Below are 19,634 nucleotides of genomic sequence, written 5' to 3' on the forward strand. Positions count from 1 at the left end.
TACATGGATTTCAGTAAGGCCTTTGACAAGGTCCCACATGGGAGGTTAGTTAGGAAAATTCAGTCGCTAGGTATACATGGAGAGGTGGTAAATTGGATTAGACATTGGCTCAATGGAAGAAGCCAAAGAGTGGTGGTAGAGAATTGCTTCTCTGAGTGGAGGCCTGTGACTAGTGGTGTGCCATAGGGATCAGTGCTGGGTCCATTGTTATTTGTCATCTATATCAATGATCTGGATGATAATGTGGTAAATTGGATCAGCAAATTTGCTGATGATACAAAGATTGGAGGTGTAGTAGACAGTGAGGAAGGTTTTCAGAGCCTGCAGAGGGACTTGGACCAGCTGGAAAAATGGGCTAAAAAATGGCAGATGGAGTTTAATACAGACAAGTGTGAGGTATTGCACAAACCAAGGTAGAACATACAGGGTTAATGGTAAGGCACTGAGGAGTGCAGTAGAACAGAGGGATCTGGGAATACAAATACAAAATTCCCTAAAACTGGCGTCGCAAGTAGATAGGGTCGTAAAGAGAGCTTTTGGTACATTAGCCTTTATTAATCAAAGTATTGAGTATAAGAGCTGGAATGTTATGATGAGGTTGTATAAGGCATTGGTGAGGCCAAATCTGGAGTATTGTGTTCAGTTTTGGTCACCAAATTACAGGAAGGATATAAATAAGGTTGAAAGAGTGCAGAGAAGGTTTACAAGGATGTTGCCAGGACTTGAGAAACTCAGTTACAGAGAAAGATTGAATAGGTTAGGACTTTATTCCCTGGAGCGTAGAAGAATGAGGGGAGATTTGATAGAGGTATATAAAATTATGATGGGTATAGATAGAGTGAATGCAAGCATGCTTTTTCCACTGAGGCAAGGGGAGGAAAAAACCAGAGGACATGGGTTAAGGGTGAGGGGGGAAAAGTTTAAAGGGAACATTGGGGGGGGGGCTTCTTCACACAGAGAGTGGTGGGAGTATGGAATGAGCTGCTAGATGAGGTGGTAAATACGAGTTCTTTATTAACATTGAAGAATAAATTGGACAGGTACATAGATGGGAGGTGTATGGAGGGATATGGTCCGTGTGCAGGTCAGTGGGACTAGGCAGAAAATGGTTCGACACAGCCAAGAAGGGCCAAAAGGCCTGTTTCTGTGCTGTAGTTATGGTTTCTATGGTTTCTATGGGAGGTAGAAAATATATGTCAAAAGAGCAAAGTTACAATATCATGGGAGATTTCAATCTGCAGGTAGAATGGGAAGATCATTTTGGTGCTGGATCCCAAGAGGATGAATTTCTAAAATGTTTTTTTAGAGCAGCTCGTGGTTGAGCCCACTGTAGAATCAACTATTCTTGAATGGGTGTTGTGAACTGAACTGGAATTGAATAGAGAGCTTAGGGCAAAGGATTCCTTGGGGGCTCTTAGAATTCACCCTGCAATTTGAGGAGAAGCTAAAGTCTAATGTATCAGTAGGACAGTGGAGTAAAGGGAATGACAGAGGCATGAAAGAGAAACTGGCCAAAATTGATTGGAAGGGAACACTAGCAGGGATGACAGCAGAGCAGCAATGGCTGGAATTTCTGGGAGCAATTTGGAAGGCACAGGATGGATACATCCTAAAGAGGAAGTATACTAAAGACAGGATGATGCAACCATGGCTGACAAGAGAAATCAAAACCAAATTAAAAACCAAACAGAAGGCATATAACAGAGCAAAAATTAGTGGGAAGTTAGAGGATTGGTAAACTTCAGTAGATTCATCACTCTCTGGCTAAAGACATTCCTCCTAATATCCATTCTAAAAGGATGCCCCTCTATTCTGAGGCCGTGTCCTCTAGTGTTAGACTCTTCCACTGAAGGAAACATTCTCTACACATCCACTCTATCAAGGCCTTTCACCATTCATTAGGTTTCAATGAGGTCACCTCTCATTCTTCTGAATTCTAGTGAATACAGGCCCAGAGCCATCAAAAGCTCTTCATATGAGAAGCCATTCAAATCTGCAATCATTTTCGTGAGCCTCCTTTGAATCTCTCCAGTTTCAGCATATCCTTTCTAAAAATTAAGTGCCCAAAACTGCTCACAATACTCCAAGTGAGGCCTTGCCAGTGCATTATAAACTTTCAACATTACATCCTTGCTTTATATTCTAGACCCCTTGAAATGAATGCTAACATTGTATTTGCCTCCTTTGACTTGCAAATTAACTTTTAGGGAATGCTGTACAAGAATTCCAAAGTCCTATTGTGCCTCAGATTTTTTTTTGTATTTTCTCTCCATTTAGAAAATATGTATTCTACCAAAGTGCATGACCGTACAATTCCTGACACTGTATTCCATTTGCCACTTCATTTCCCTGAGACCTCATCTTTAATAATCAGCTCCAACATTTTCCAAAAACACTGAGTTTCGACTAACAGGCCTAAAATTTCCTTTCTTCTGCCTCTCTCCCTTCTTGAAGAGTGGAGTGACGTTTGTAAATTTCCAGTTTTCCGGAACCATTCTAGAATCTAGTGATTCTTGAAAGATGCCTCCATAATGCCTCCATAATCTCTTCAGCCAGCTCTTTCAGAACTCTGGGGTGTACACCATCTGGTCCAGGTGACTTATCTATCTTCAGACCTTTCAGTTTCCCAAGAACCTTCTCTCTAGTTGTAGTAACTTCACTGACTTCATGGCCCCGACACCATACTGCTTGTGTCTTCCACAGTGAGGACTGAAAGGCCTACAAAGAGTGAACAAAGAGAGGATGTTTCCAATAGTGGGTGAGTCTCGGACCAGGTGGCACATTCTCAGAGTAGGAGGCCATCATTTAGACAACAATGGAGAGGAATTTCTTTAGCAAAAGGTGGTGAATCTGTGGAATTCATTGTCACAGACATCTGTGGAGGCCAAGTCATTGAGTCCGAATAAAGTGGAGGTTGATATGTAGTAATTAGTAAGTGTGTCAAATATTAGGGAGAGAAGGCAGGAAAAATGGTGTCGAGAGGGATCATAAATCAGCCATGATGGACTAGCAGAGCAGACTCGATGGGTTGAATGGCTAATTCTGCTCCTACGTCTTAAGGTCTTATCTCCAGTGAGCACCTCTCAGGAAGCTTGTGATTTCCACATTCACGCATGCAGATGCTTCCCACACTTACTGTGTATAAAAGGAGTAAATCATTGTCACCATTGGAATTCATCAGGAGAAAATGCAAACAAATTGTTTTGATGGTGGTTGGTCAGGCATGAGAGGAACTCATTGTACTTTCCTGAAAATAGATAGTTTTTTCTTTAATCAGCAGGAAGGGCATGAGCTTAACTGTAATGATACAGCATTTCATTCTTCCTGTCTTGAGCTCACGACTGACTTTCAATACTAATCTCCTGATGTAGAAAGTTACAAGAAACTTGACCATAGACTTATGCTGCAGAAAAAAATTATTTCTACTCTAGAATGATCCAATCTGCAGTGTAACGCTTGTGATTAATATGTTTCCGGTCAGAACATATACTGAGAAACAGCTTTAGTAGTAACTGTTCATGTGGCAACAATACGCGGTATGTAAAATTATGAAGGCTATAGACAGGGTAAATGCAAACAGGCTTTTTCCACTAGAGGTCAGGGGTTGAGGGTGAAAGGTGAGGTTTACGGGGAACATGAGGGGAAATTTCTTCACTCAGAGGGTGGTGAGAGTGTGGAATGAGCTGCCAGCGCAAGTGAGCTTAGATTTAATGTTTCAGGGAAGTTTGGATATGGAGGAATATGGTCCCAGTTCAGGTCGATGGGAGTAGGCAGCTTAAATAGTTTTAGCATTGACTAGATGGGCCAGAGGACCTGGTTCTGTGCTGTTCTTTGCTATGACTCCATGAACATTCCAAACTGGATTATTCTCTGGTCAAGATAATGAGATCCAAATAAGCCGCAAATTTCACCAGCTGATATTTACATAGCATCAAGAATTGTTGTGGAACAAGAGGAGCCTATTGGCTCTATCAGCTATGTCCGAGTTGGCCGTAGTTTTGCCGACTATTGTCTCCAGTAATTCCTTTAAGAAAAACTCATTCAGGTTCTGTGGTGCTTGTGTTTTTATAGAAAGAGATTTTCCGTCTAGCTCTGATTTCCTTTCATGGCAAACTTTAAACCTGCATCTGTCTCCTGTCCTTCAACTGTCCATACATGGGAAAAGCTTGCCTTTCTCCAAAGTAGTTATGACCTTGTGGTGGTTGTCCGTCCTACCCGACGATGACAGGTGACCGTGGCAGAATTGAATCCGGGTTGCTGGCTCAGTAATAGTGTCACACTAACCCCTAATCTACCGTGCAGAACAGCCATCTTCTTCTTAAACACAAGAGAATTTGCAGATACATCAAAGTTGCTGGTGAACGCAGCAGGCCAAGCAGCATCTATAGGAAGAGGTGCAGTCGACGTTTCAGGCCGAGACCCTTCGTCAGAATTTGCAGATGATGGAAATGCAGAGTAACTCACACACACAAGATGCTGGAAGAACTCAGCAGGTCAGGCAGCATCTATGGGAATGAATAAACATTTGACATTTTGGGCTTGAAGCCCTTCATCAGGATTCAAAGAACAGTCTTGGCCCAAAACATCAACCCTTTATTCCTTTCCATAGATGCTGCCTGACTTGTTGAGTTCCTTCAGTATTTTGTGTGGGTTAATTATCTCTTCTCTAGTCTAACCTTAGAGCTGAAATCCTTCATCCATGATCTGTCCTCTGAGGAATGAAAGGTCAAGACTGTTTTATTTAATGGTTATTTTTGTTCTCACATCCTGAATATTCCAGAGAGGTAGTGACGGTTCAGCAGGTGTGCATGTACTACAGGAAGTCAAAGACATTTATTTGAAGTAGTCCACATATTAAAACATTCTATTAATGCTCAGTGTGAAGTAATTAAGTACATGAATGTCATTCTGTAAGTAAATATTAGGCCATTGTCAAAAATTAATATCACAGCTATATGAATGATAGTGATAGTCAATTATATTGTGATGACTGTGAGCTAACCTGATGAGATAATTAACTTCAAGAGGACTGATGGGAATGGAGAGTTGGCACATCACATGTTACTATATTTAACAACCTCCTGTTTTCCTTGTCCTGCCGAAAGCTTTTGGCCCGAAACGTTGACCGTACCCTTTTCCATAGATGCTGCCTGGCCTGCTGAGTTCCTCCAGCATTTTGAGTGTGTTGCTCAGATTCCCAGTGTCTGCATATTTTCTCTTGCTTCCTGTTTTCCTTATCTACGTTGCTTCTACTCTTCCGATATTTTAGTTAATAGATGTGATGATCAATGTAGGTGACAGCACAGAAGTACAAGAAAACAGTCATGTCTGAGCTGTGCTGTGGTAACAGTGTCATAAGGAAATTTCCCCCACTCCTTTCACAAGCTGCGAAGCCTGTGTGTTGAATCTGGTCCAGCGAGCCACGCCACCCAGCAACCTACTGACCTAACCTTAGCCTCATCACAGGACAATTCATAATGACCAATTAACCTTCTAACCGGTACACCTTTTGACTGTGGGAGGAAACCTGAGCACCAGGAGGAAACTCACCTGCACTGGGGGAAAAAAATACAACTTGCTTACAGAGGAAGCTGGAATTGAACTCTGAACTCCAATGCCCTGAGCTGTAATAGCATCCCATTAACTGCTACTCTACTGTGTTGTCTACATGGGGTTTCGTAAGGAGCTAGATAGGGCACCTCGTCAGAAGATAACCCAGGAAATTACACTGCATTGGAGCCACAGTGACTTGGCCACAGAAGACTGAGGATCGTGGTCTATGGGACTTATTCTCGCTGGTCACAGACCAGTCTGTGACCACTGGTGTTCCACAAGGATCTGTACTGCGACCTCTGCTGTTTGAGAAATATAGAAATATCAGCACGATTTCCAGTTTCCTCCCACATTCCAAAGCCATATGGATTAAGAGCATAGTCAGTCACATAGATGGAATTGGGCCGCGCAGGCTCATTGGGCTGGAGGGGCCTGTTATTGTGCTGTTTCTCAAAAAACAGTAAATAAATATGCAGGCAGAATAGACTGAAAAAAAATCACACATGAAATTTAACACAGTTACGTGTGAATTAATTAATGTTGGCAGAAAGAATGAGAGACAAAATAGAATAAGTACCGCTGTTCTAAGTAACATGCACAGGCAGAGGGTCCTGTGATGTGTGTACATTAAATTTTTTAAATGGCAGAATAGGTGAATTTCCTCCCCTGCAGCTGTGATATTTCACTTTTACTTGGACCATTAATATGCGGGAGATGAAGGCATGAAATGCCCTTAAAGTCTATTCCATATCTGTAGTGGTAAGCCGCCATCTTGAAATGCAGCAGTCCTTTGGTAAAGGTAGCCGTTCGGTATCGGTGGACAGATTTCCAGGACCATGCCAACTCACAATGAAGAAATGGCAATATATTTCCAAGTCAACATGGTGTTTGATTTATAGAAAAACTTGCAGGTGGTGATGTGACCTGTGACCTCCACACTTGCAAAAGTTTCACTCAGAAGAGCGACTTTGGGAGGGGTTGTCAAACAGCTTGGCAGTCTGAGCCAGTACTGTGATCCTGCACACTACTGCCACCATGTGGTCCCAATCAAACTGCTTTCAAATAAATGTCACAAACACAAGAGATTCCGCAGACGCTGGAAATCCGGAGAAACACCCACAAAGTGCTGGAGGAACTCAGCAGGTCAGGAAGCATCTACAGAAATGAATAAAAGTTAACATTTGGGGCTGATACCTTTCTTAAGGACTGAAGGACCCTTCTTTGATGCCCACAACATCATAGTGCCAATCAGCAACTGTGCTGCAAGTTCATCTGCCTTATTCATCACTGAATCATGGCTGAAAAATTATAATCTCCAAGGATACATATTGTATCGAAAGGCAGAGGGGGCAGCTTTCCTCTGTTGCTAAAAAATGAAACCAAATCATTAGAAAGTGGTAACATTGGGTCAGAAGGCATGGAATCATTGTGGATAGAGCTAAGGATAGAGCTGTTGTGTGCAGTTTTGGTCCCCTAATCTGAGGAAAGACATCTTTGCCATAGAGGGAGTACAAAGAAGGTTCACCAGATTGATTCCTGGGATGGCAGGACTTTCATATGAAGAAAGACTGGATGAACTGGGCTTGTACTCATTGGAATTTAGAAGATTGAGGGGGGATCTGATTGAAACGTATAAAATCCTAAAGGGATTGGACAGGCTAGATGCAGGAAGATTGTTCCCGATGTTGGGGAAGTCCAGAACGAGGGGTGACAGTTTGAGGATAGAGGGGAAGCCTTTTAGGACCGAGATTAGGAAAAACTTCTTCACACAGAGAGTGGTGAATCTGTGGAATTCTCTGCCACAGGAAACAGTTGAGGCCAGTTCATTGGCTATATTTAAGAGGGCGTTAGATATGGCCCTTGTGGCTACGGGGATCAGGGGGTATGGAGGGAAGGCTGGGGCGGGGTTCTGAGTTGGATGATCAGCCATGATCATAATAAATGGCGGTGCAGGCTTGAAGGGCCGAATGGCCTACTCCTGCACCTATTTTCTATGTTTCTATGTTTCTATGAACTGCAAGGGTAAAAAGACCCTGATGGGGTTGTATACAGACCCCCCCCCCAAACAGCACTAAGAATGTGGCCTACAAATTTCAGCGTGACATAGAAAATGCATACCAAAAAGCAATGTTACAGTAGTCATGGGGGACTTGGAATATACTGGTAGATTGGGAAAATCTGGTTGATGCAGGATTCCAGGAAGGGGAATTTCTAGAGTGTCTACGAGATGGCTTTTTAGAGCAGTTTGTGGTTGAGCCCACTGGAGGATTGGCTATTCTGAATTGGGTGTTGTACAATGAACCAGAGCTGATTAGAGATCTTAAGGTAAAAGAATCCTTAGGAGCAAGTGATAATAATATGATGCAATTCACAAAAATCTGGGACCGTACTTTCTTCCATAGATGCTGCCTGGCCTGCTGAGTTCCTCCAGCTTTTTGTTTGTGATGATTGAATTCACCTTGAAATTTGAGGAGAAGTTTCTTCAGATACATAAAGTGTATAAGAAGAGGCAAGGGTGGAATCGCTGGAAAACAATGCTAGAAGCATAGTAATGGGGGACAACGAAATAACAGATGAACTGAATAAGTATTTTGCATCAGTCTTCACTGTGGAAGACACTAGCAGTATGGTGGAAGCTCCAGGTGTCGGGGGCATGAAATGTGAGAAGCTATCATTAGTAGAGGGATGTTTCTTGGGTTTCTAAAAGGTCTGAAGGTACATAAGTCACCTGGACCAGATAGTGTACACCCCAGAGTTCTTAAAGAGGTTACTGAAGAGATCAAGAGGACATTAGTAATGATCTTTCAAGAATCACTTAACTTCTGGAATGGTTCTGGAAGACTGGAAATTTTAAAATATCATTCTGTTTTTCAAAAAGGGAAAGAGGCAGAAGAAGGAACCTATAGGCCAGTTAGTCATACCTGAGTGGTTGGGAAGATGGTGGAGTTAATTACTAAGGATGAGGTCTCAGGTTACTTGGAAGCATGTGATAAAATAGACCATAGTCAGCAAGGTTTCCTTAGGGGAAAATTTTGCCTGGCAAAGCTGTTGGGATTCTTTGAAGAAATAACAAGAAGGATAGACAAAGAAGAATTGGTTGATGTTGTGTATTTGGATTTTCAGGCGGCTTTGGAAAAGGTGCCATACATGAGGCTGCTTAACAAGCTATGAGTCCGTGTCTGGAGGAGGAGAAGATGGCAGTGCGACGCAGTGCACAGCAGCCACTCCGGTGAATAACATTTGTAATCTGTCAAGTAGGGTGCCGCGCACAATCTTGATTTGATGGAGACAGACGTGAGAGTATGGAGGAACATCTGGAGAAACTTCTGAAATGCTTCTTCGCTGCCGCTGCTACTGTGCGATCGAGAATCTCCAGAGAGGAGAAGGCCCCGAGTCCTCGGCTTTGTTTGTTGATCGGCGGCCGAGGCGGGGTCAAAGCGCTCGGCAGAGGATGGTGCTCAGGAGGCTGCATTGGAGGGGCTGGTCGGAGGCTCGAAGTTTTTGGACAGACTCAGAGTTGGCTGTGGTCGGGTGCTTCCAATGCATCGGCAGTTGTCGGCGCCTGGAGGTTTATGGCGGGGAGAGTTTCTCCCTTTTGCCGCTTGCTATCGGGACTATCGAGAGTTGATTGGAACTTTGAGACCTTTTTTTTTACTGTGCCCATGATCTGCTCTTTATCAAATTATGGTATTGCTTTGCACTGCTGTAACTATATGTTATAATTATGTGGTCTTGTCAGTGTTAGTCTTTGGTTTGTCCTGTTTTTTTGTGATATCACTCTGGACGAACATTGTATCATTTCTTAATGCATGTATTTCTAAATGACAATAAACGAGGACTGAGTGTCCTCATAATCTAATCTAATCTAATCTAATGGTATTACAGGAAAGATTCTAGCATGGTACAGCAATAGCTGATTGGCAGGAGGCAAAGAGTGGGAATAAAGAGAGCCTTTACTGAATGGCTGCTGGTGACTAGTTCTGTGTTGGAACCAATTCTTTTTACATTATATGTCAATGATATGGATGATGGAATTGATGGCTTTGTTGCAAAGTTAGACTATATGAAGATAGCTGGAGGGGCAGGTAGTTTTGAGGAAATAGAGAGGCTACAGGAGGGCTTGGACAAATTAGGAGAATGGGCAAAGAAATGGCAGGTGGAATAGTGTTGGAAGTGTGTGGTCATGCACTTTGGTAGATGAAATGATAGATGACTGTTTTCTGAATAGAGAGTAAATACCAAAAACTTGAGAGCCCTTGTGCAGGATTCTCTAAAGGTTAATTTACAGGTTGACTCTGTGGTGAGGAAGGCAAATGCATTGTTTGCATTCATTTCAAGAGGATGAGAATATAAAAGCAAGGAGGTAATGTTGAAACTCTCTAAAGCACTGGTGCAGCCTCACTTGGAGTATTGTGAGCAGGTCTGGGCCCCTCATCTTAGAAAGGTTGTGCTGAAACTGGAGAGGGTTCAAAGGAGGTTCATGAAAATGATTCCAGGATTGAATGGCTTGTCATATGAAGAGTGTTTGATGTCTCTGGGCCTGTGTTCACTAAATTCAGAAGAATGGGGGGTGACCTCATTGAAACCTATTGCATGGTGAAAGGCTGTGATAGAATAATGTGGAAAAGATCTCCCTCTACTGGGAGACTCTATGTCCAGAAGACACCGCCTCAGAATAGAGGGACGTCCTTTTAGAATGGAGATGAGGAGGAATTTCTTTAGCCAGAGAGTGGGTGGAGGCCAAGTCTTTATGTACAGCATATTTAAGGCAGAGATTGAGAGATTATCCATCTGATGTCTTGCCAACATCTACCTCCACAACCTCTCCATGAAATGTTCTGGCACTCTGGTTTCCATGTCCCTGCAACCCTAGTTTAATCCCTACCACACAGCATTAACAAACCTTCACTAGGATATAGTCCCCCTGCAGTTCAAGTGCAAATTGTCCCTTCTGTACAGGGCTCATTTCCCCTGGAAGAGAGCCCAATGATCCAAAAATCTTATACCCTTCCCTCCTACACCAACTCCTTGGCCATGTATTAAACTGTATAATCTTCCTAGTTCTGACCTCACTAGCACCTGGCAAGGGTAGCAATCCTGAAATCACAACCCTGGAGATCCTGTCCTTTAACTTGGCACCTACCGCACTGAACTCCCTATGCAGATCCTTGTCACTTGTCCTACCCCTGACATTGGTACCTACATGGACCACGCCTTCTGGCTGTTAAGGACGCTGAGGACTCAATCAAAGATATCTCTGATCCTGGCACCTAGGAGGCAGCATACCATTCAGGAATCTCGTTTTCACCTACAGAACCTTCTATCCATTCCACTATCACCACAGTATACCTCTTGCCCTCCTTCTCTTCTGAGTCACTGAGGCAGAGTCAGTGCCAGAGACCCGACCATTGTAACTGTCCTCTGTTAGGTCATCCTTGCCAATGGTATCCAAAGCGATATACCTGTTGTTGAGGTGGATGGTCACAGGGGTACTCTGCCCCTTTCCCCTTCTTGAATCTCACCCGGTTTCCTGTGTCCTACACCTTGGGTCTAACTATTTCTCTATATGTCCTATCTATCACCGCTACAGCCTCCCGAGTTCTGGAGTTCATCCCGTTGCAGCTCCAACTCCTGTTACATCTTGTGACTGTCTTATGGCCATGATGTAGTTGAGTATCTTATAAGCATGAAGTAATGGTCATGTGATGGTGGGATGATGTAATTTTCCCACCAGTGTGAGGTCACATGATGACATGTTCACCACGGGTATAAAAGGGAGACCCCTGGTGTGACGCAGTTAGTTTTTCCAGTTGAGTTTTAAGATTAGTTCGTTATTTAATTCGTCAGATACTGTTATGCTGCATATTTGTCTTATGACGCAGTTTCTTTTTAAAGTTCTACTTTCTATTGTAAGTAGTGTTGGAGAGTGAAGACCTTACCAAAGTACAGGAATTCGCCGAGTCGAGTAAAGCTGATATCATTTGGCGGCTTTGGAGAGGAACGACCTTTGTTGAATCTTTGTTTAAGAAAAAGTGACCTGCATGAGATATCCTCTGCTAAAGCAGGAAGGATTGCATAGTGTCTATGCTCCAGAGGAAAAGGTCAGTTCCTTTAAACAGTTTTATTTCCGTCGTTGTGAATCCTGTGGACAAGGCAAGTTTCGGCTAGGATCAGCAGTAACGTCGTGTCTTCAAGGAATTATTTACTTCAGGAAAGTCGCTCATTCTAAGAACTGTGTTCGAATTTACCACTTTAAGAACTGTTTTCGCATTTACCCTTTTAAGAACTGTTCCAGAGTTGCTGAATAGCAGTTAATTTCCGGTTAAGTTAGTCATTTAAATACATTTCGCTATTTTTGAGTTTAATAAATGTTTGTTTTTATATAACCTGACTCAATTCTGTATTCATTGTTACCGGTCACGTGACACTCTTTAATGCAGATTATTAGAAGCTGCAGCTGGATGTCATGAAGGACACTGTCCCTGCCTTCCCACATCCGGCAAGAGGAACATTCCACTATCCTACCTGTCACCTCTACTGTCCTAGCTGAGCAGATATAAAGTGAAGGCAATAAAACATTTAACCTTGAGCTGTTCTTTTCATTTGCTATCTCTGACTGAAACCTCAAGATCACCACTCTGACTCTGTCCACGCAGATGATGGGTGCTGCAGTTGCCACTACCTTCCTTTAATTTGCTCTTGCTAATCAATCCCAAACGGCAATTGGTCACTGGTCAAAGCTCTTTCTCGCTGCAGCAACCCGCTGCTGCCTTTTAGATTCCAGACAGTCCCCTCCTCTCGAAACTTCCGATGTCTGGACTGGCCGCTGGACAAAACTCTATTTTAGCTCACCTTCCAGCTATCCTCCTTCTCTTTCCCTACCTTTTTTATTCTGGCACCTTCCCCCTTTCTTTTCGATCCTGAAGAAGGGTATTGGTCCGAAACATCAACTGTTTATTCAATTCCATGAATGCTGCCTGACCTGCTGAGTTTTTCCAAAATTTTGTGTTAATATGCTGCTTCAATTAAATGTCAAGCTATTTACCCTTGACGGGACAATATTCATTGAAGTAAATGGCACCTTCTCTTACATAAATAGAAGAAAGGGTATGGAATATTGCAAGGTTACCCAGCATTCTGAATACCTCTTATTGACTGAATATTTTGGTTGGCCACTTCAGTTAAGATTCTGGTGATTTCCCAATGGTTCAAAGTTAATTTATTATCTAAGTATGCATTATGATACCATATACTACCTTGAAAATAATTTTCTTGCAGGCATTTACAGGAATATAGAAACATCATAGAACTTTGCAAAAACTATAAACAAAGATTGACTAACAACTAATATTCAAAAAATAAACCATGTAAATAAAAACTTTATACTGAGGACATGAGTTGTAAAAAGTCTTTGAAAATGAAACTGTAGTCATAGAATCAGTTTAAAGTAGATAAATGAAGTTATCTACACTGAATCAGGAGCTAGATGATTGTAGCTGAACCTGGTGGTGTGGGACCTTCTGTACCTTCTTCTCGATGGTAGCAGCAAGAAGAGAGCATAGCCTGGATGGAGGGGGTCTTTAACTATGGATGCTGCTTTCTTGTAGTAGCGCTTCATGTAGATGGACTTAATAATCCACGTTTGGTTTGGAGCTGGTCGAAGAAGACTGATGCTTCAAGAACTGTGCAGCAATTCTTCTGGAATCTTGCCTTAAGAAAATAATCTTTAAGCCTTCTATTTTTATCTCCTACACCTATTCCATCTCCTCAAAAATAATATTCCAATATAAGTGTTGATTCTACCTAACAGACACAACACGCTGGAGGAACTCAGCCGGTCAGGCAGCATCCGTGGAAAAGATCGGTCGACGTTTCGGGCCGGAACCCTTCGTGATGAAGGGTTCCGGCCCGAAACGTCAACTGATCTTTTCCACAGATGCTGCCCAACCTGCTGAGTTCCTCCAGCATGTGGTGAGTGTTGCTTTGACCCCAGCATCTGCAATTATTTTGTGTTTTTGATTCTACCCAAGCTCTTTCCTTACTGAATTCTACGTTCACTTAACAAGAATCCACAATTGCTAAAAGCAACTGAATCCTTCAAGTCGAGGAAGACAAACCTATCCACACCAATGTAGGTAATTCAATTGTGATTGAATATTAAGGTTGGAAATATTAATATTTTAGCTTCATTTATTTTACATGAACATAAGGAGAAACCCTGTGAAATCTTTCAGTAAGACATGAAATAAATCAGATCTGTGAATTCCAAAGCTTTGCAAAAGAAGCGGACTTAAACAAGATAAATGGATAATTATCCTGAGTTTCATTATGTTCCTATCTAAGGATTGAACATTTAATAAAGAAATGAAAAGCGCTGAGATATTAAAAGTACAATCAAAAATCTTACAAAAGTACTTAAAATAACTTACAAGCCATGTGGTTAAACTGGTTCCAAATTTTAATGTTACATTAAGTCATGCCATGATCTACAGAAGCTCTACAATACATGGGAGGCATGGTAGTGTAGAGTTAGCACAATGCTTTGCATGACAGTTGACCCAGGTTCAATTCCTGCCACTGCCTAAAAGGAGTTTGTACGTTCTCCCTGTGACCATGTGGTTTTCCTCCAGGTGCTCCAGTTTCCTCCCACAGTCCAAACGCATACCGGTTGGTAGGTTAATTGGTCATTGTAATTCGTCCTGTGATTAGGCTAGGATTAAATTGGGGGACTGCTGGGCAGTACAGCTCAAAGGATCGAAAGGGCTTATTCCATACTGTATCTCAATAAATAAATAAAGAAGAATAATTTATGACTGGAGATCTTAAATATTTATAGGATAGAAATAGATGATTTTTGAGAAACAAGGAAATGAAAGGTTACTAAGAGTAGGCAGGAATGTAGAGTTGAGGCTGCAATCAGATCAGCTAAGACCATATGAAAAGACGGAGCAGGTTTGAGAAGATACTCCTGCTCCTAGTTCATGTAGAATGGGTTCCTTTCCTTCCTGCAAAAAACCATCTGCAAAACGGTAAACTGCAGCTACCTGCCACTTGCTTATTAATCATTAAGATTGGTGAAATGAGGCCAATACCATGTCATTATCACTGACTAAGAACAAAATGAAACTTCACTAAGATTCACTTCAGATATTTTCACAATATTGAATTTTTCACAAAAATTCTTCTGAGCCTTTCATCCTAATTTTCATTTGAACTACTATTTTCACAGTTGGAAAAATCTTGGAAAGTCGAGCAAAACAAAAAAAAATTAAAGAACTTATTCATATACATTTGAAAAGCTTGCCAAAAACAGTAATCTGTAATGGAATTTCCTATTCTGGTACAGTGAAAATGCTTACTGCCACATTTCTGCAAATTCAAGACTACCACCAGTAGAAACTTAATGCAACTGCAGCCTTGATGCTGTAGTGACACACACAAAATGCTGGAGGAACTCAGCAGGTCAGGTAGCAGCTATGGAATGAAGAGACAAGACCTTTCAGTAGGACATATTTATTCCTTTCCATGGACGCTGTCTGACCTACCAAGTTCCTACAACATCTTGTGTGTGTTACTCTGGATTCCTAGCATCTACAGAATCTGGTGTTATGCACACTCTGGTTATGAACCAGATTCATATTTATCACACATACATCAAAATATGCAATGAAATATAGTTTGTGTCAACTAATACAACCTAAGGATGCGATTGGGCAGCCTGCAAATGTCCCTACACATTCTGACACCAACACAGCATGACAATGCTCAGCAGAAAACACAGAACATAAAAAAGCATTTCAAACAACAGCAGCAAAACAAGCCCTGTTCCTTTCTCCCATCCACCCACATACACAGTCATAGTCATTAAAAAATACAGCATAGAAACAGCCCTTTGGCCTATGCCGAACCATTTAAACTGCTTATTCCTATTGACCTGTACCAGGACCATGGTCCTCCATACTCCTATCATCTATGTAACTATCCAAACTTCCCTTAAATGTTGAAATTAAGCTCGCATGCACCACTTGTGCTGGCAGCTTATACAACACTCTCACCACCCTGAGTGAAGAAGCTTCCCCTCATGTTCCCCTTAAACATTTCACCTTTCACCCTTAACCCATGACCTCTGGTTGTAGTCCTACCCAACCTCAGTGGGGAAAAGCCTGCTTTGGCCTCCAACAGATCCATGGATTTGCGGACATTGCGCTTCACAGAGAATAGCATTGGGATGTTTCCCCAGTACATATACGTACAAGATGTGCAACCACTTATTTCAGTGGAGATTATGTGGCATGCCATGTTCTTGGGAGTATTTGCATCACACTGTCATTGTTTTCACCAAATTACTTTACGGTGATTTATACATATGATTGCCACTTGGTAAAATCAGTAACTCTCCTGAACTTAAAAGCTATTGAAAATACCATTTAAAGCAAAATGCTTGAAGATAAACAAATGACTTGGAATAGAACCACAAAATATGAAAGCTCATTAGATTTATTTTAAGTTACACAATTCTCTTTAGTTTGAGCACAATGAAGTCTGAGTTAATGATAGAGCTTTACTTTGTCACTGAGAGAGGATGAAATTGCTCCTATTCTCACAGAACAATTAAGAAGTTGCAAGATTTTTAATCTATTTAATATACATATACTATAATTGATTTACTTATTTTTTTTTCTTCTTCTATATTATGCATTGCGTTGAACTGTTGCTGATAAGTTAATAAATTTCACGACACATGCCGGTGATAATAAGCCCGATTCCAATTCAATAGAATTTGCTGGTTGCTTTAGAAAGTTTAGAAATCAAAGATACTTAATCATTTTCATAAAAATACATCCATAGATGTCAGATCATTTTATTGATCTTGTGACAATCATCTGATGTACATAGAGCATCTTGAATATGAACTTTAATTGGATCCTTCCGTAGTTTCAACAAAATCTCCAGTAATAATTTAAAATTCAAAGAATCAATGTACATTTATTATCAAAGTATGTACACAGAATACAACTGAGATTAGTCTTTCCACAGGAAGCATGGAACCCATTCAAGAAAACATTAAACCCCTAATGCACAAAAAAAAGAACAAATTGCGTAAACAGCAAAACTGTGCGAAAGCATAGAATATCAAACATCAAAGTAGGGGTCCAGTAGTAGTTAGTTCAGTTCCGTTCAGTGTCACGCCGCTAGCCGATGCAGACCGTGGGGTCATTCTTCGCCGACGCGCCCCAGTTTACATCGATCACCCATATCAAACCACTCAAAAACAGCAAAAAAAAAGTGCAACCAGAATCCAGGAACATGTGCAATATGAACCTCAAAGGTCCCCCAAGATGAGTCCACAGCCTCGCCAATCAATCCTAGCAACATGGTTACCACAGCCCTTGAACTTTCCTCCAACAGCAGCCAGCAAGGAGAGGAAGACCAGTCAAATGCAGATAGACTGCGCTGAACATCCACCCATCCTCTGCTCTTGTTCTTGTCGGCTTCAACCTTGCTCGATGCCTCAATCAGAGAGAAGTAATGGAGTCAATCATAGGCTCATGCCCCGTTTCCAGGCTGCACACTTTACACCAAACTCCCTTGGAGAGGGAGTTTTCTTCCATAATTACAGGTGGAAGAACAACCTTGCAAAGCAATCACCTATATGTACAAAATATTTGCACTGTCTTGTGATAATTCTGGTTTTAAATGTTATATAATTTGAAACATCTTTTTACATTTATATAAAAGATGGATTTATATACAACTTTGTTTTTCTTTCGAGTAGGCACAGGAAGTTCCAGATTGCTCAATTGGCCTGAAAGCACACCACCAAAGTATAAATCACAGGTTCTAATCACACGCAACTTAGTTGAAAGTAGCAAAAGAAGTAGCTTGTGAAGTCACCAGGACGTTGCCATTGGTTGCGTTGTTTGCTGGCACCATCTTGACACGGTCTCTAATCTGAACATAGCTCACGAAGGAAACAACGTCCACAAAAGCAACACTCAAAATCAGTGCTTTTTAAATAAAGTATAATATACATCCTTCAGAGACAGCAGAACAAATTGTGGTAGATAAGGCTGCATAACCCAGAGTGATGTATGCCTAACTAGCACCCATAGTCATAGCAACACACATCAAAGTTGCTGGTGAACGCAGCAGGCCAAGCAGCATCTGTAGGAAGAGGTGCAGTCGACGTTTCAGGCAGAGACCCTTCGTCAGGTTGTTTGCGTTTAAACCCATAGTCATAACTCATTTACAGAAGAACACTTATTAAAGTTACCTGGTGTACTCGGGGCAGGCAATCCTAGACTGATCATATGGCTTACAATTTCACCTGACAGCAAACTGAACAGTTTGATCACCATTTTCCATTGCATTGTCTAATCAGATTTAAAGTTACTTTGATGTTTGCCGAACTAAAATACTTCAAGAAGTTATTTTTCCAATTGAAAATTATTGATTTCATTACTCTAAGATCTCAAACAAAGCACATGAAAAGAAAAAGTATTTTAGTTAGGTAAAAATCTCAAAAGCTTAGTCCCAGCATTTGTTGGGAAACTGCCCATAAACTCTATTGCAATAATCTTATGGTTATTTACAGGAATGATTCCAAAAATGAGCATTCACTGGTCAAACAGGCAAATTGAAGAGTAATAGGCTTGTACCAAGTACAGTAACAAATTAACTATCTAGTAAACAAGCATTCTAATTACACCTTAAAAAATCTTTTTTTTATATAGAATGTTTTTTTCATTCCTTTAAAAAAACCCCTCAGATTTTAACTACAGTATATAGACCATTGGTTCCTTGAGGTTGTTATAGCCAGGGGTGGCAAGTGGGATAAGCTCCCTGTTAAATGCTCCCAATGGTGTGCACCTCAAATAGACTCTGACAACCAATTCCAGCTCCTGGCCCTTCACATGTGGCTTAGCTACCAAGACTAGCAGAACAGTTTCTACTGACAGAAGGGTCACCGGCTCCTTAAAACCAGTTGCTTTGGGCAGACAGTGTTTGTCAGCTCATCTAGAAGGAAAACTCTGATCTCAAACCCCCTCTGCTGCTTTGTGGCCATCCTCACACATAGGGAAGGCTTCAGCAGGAAAACCAGAGGGGGGGGGGGAAGAGAAAAAAAAGAGTTGGAGTCCCTAAGGAAGTTGAGTTCAATGCTGACTGGCAACTCCTGTGCTGTTGCTGGTGCCAATCTGTTCCTTTGGTTTCATCAGATGCACAGAGAGATGGAGCCTACTATATGGGGAATAGCTTACTCTCCATATCATACTGACCTGGTTCACCCGTGCTTGATCTTGAATAATGGAGGCCTCAAAATATAGACCCTTATGGATCATGGACAGGAAACTTGGAAGAATAAAAGAATGCCTTCAATATCCCCTTTCAAGAGGCTACCACAATGAATGCAAAAGTCAGGCATCCTTCTGGCTGCAACCTTGAGGTGAAACAGGCGATGAAGAAAAATAGAGATTTAGAAAGAATTTGCTCTGAAGAAATTTTAGCTGAATACCTTTGAACTCTAGAGTGATCCCATGAGTGGGTGATTTGGTAAACTTGGACTCCAACTGCATATTTGATGGGATCCAACAAAACCAGTGCACCAGACATGTTATGAATTGACAAATGAAATCGCTGAGAGAACGGACAACTAAGAGTCAAAATCATCAAAAGTGAAGGAGGATAACTGAGATCAAAAGCAATAGTAATATACAGTCCAAAAGGGGACTCAAGACTAAACAGTTAAGAAAGTCTTGTTGTTAAATATCTGGAGTTGGATTGCAAGGTGTATGAAATATGGATATGGACTGCAAGGTGGATGAAGGAATGCATCTGAATGTTTTCCAGAGTGTGAAATGATATTATGAAGAAATGGCAATAGAAAGCTATAGGGAGGGAAATACTTAGTGTGGTGAAGATCAGAGCAGGGGCAAGGTATGGAGGCTTAAAGGCAAATGTAAATTCCATATTTACAGGTGGAAGAACAACCTTGGAAAGCAATCACCTTTATATACAAAATATTTGCACTGTCTTGTGACAATTCTGGTTTTAAATGTTATATAATTTGAAACATTTTTTTA

Source organism: Mobula hypostoma, chromosome 2 (assembly GCF_963921235.1).
Source record: "Mobula hypostoma chromosome 2, sMobHyp1.1, whole genome shotgun sequence".
Classification (NCBI taxonomy): Eukaryota; Metazoa; Chordata; class Chondrichthyes; order Myliobatiformes; family Myliobatidae; genus Mobula; species Mobula hypostoma.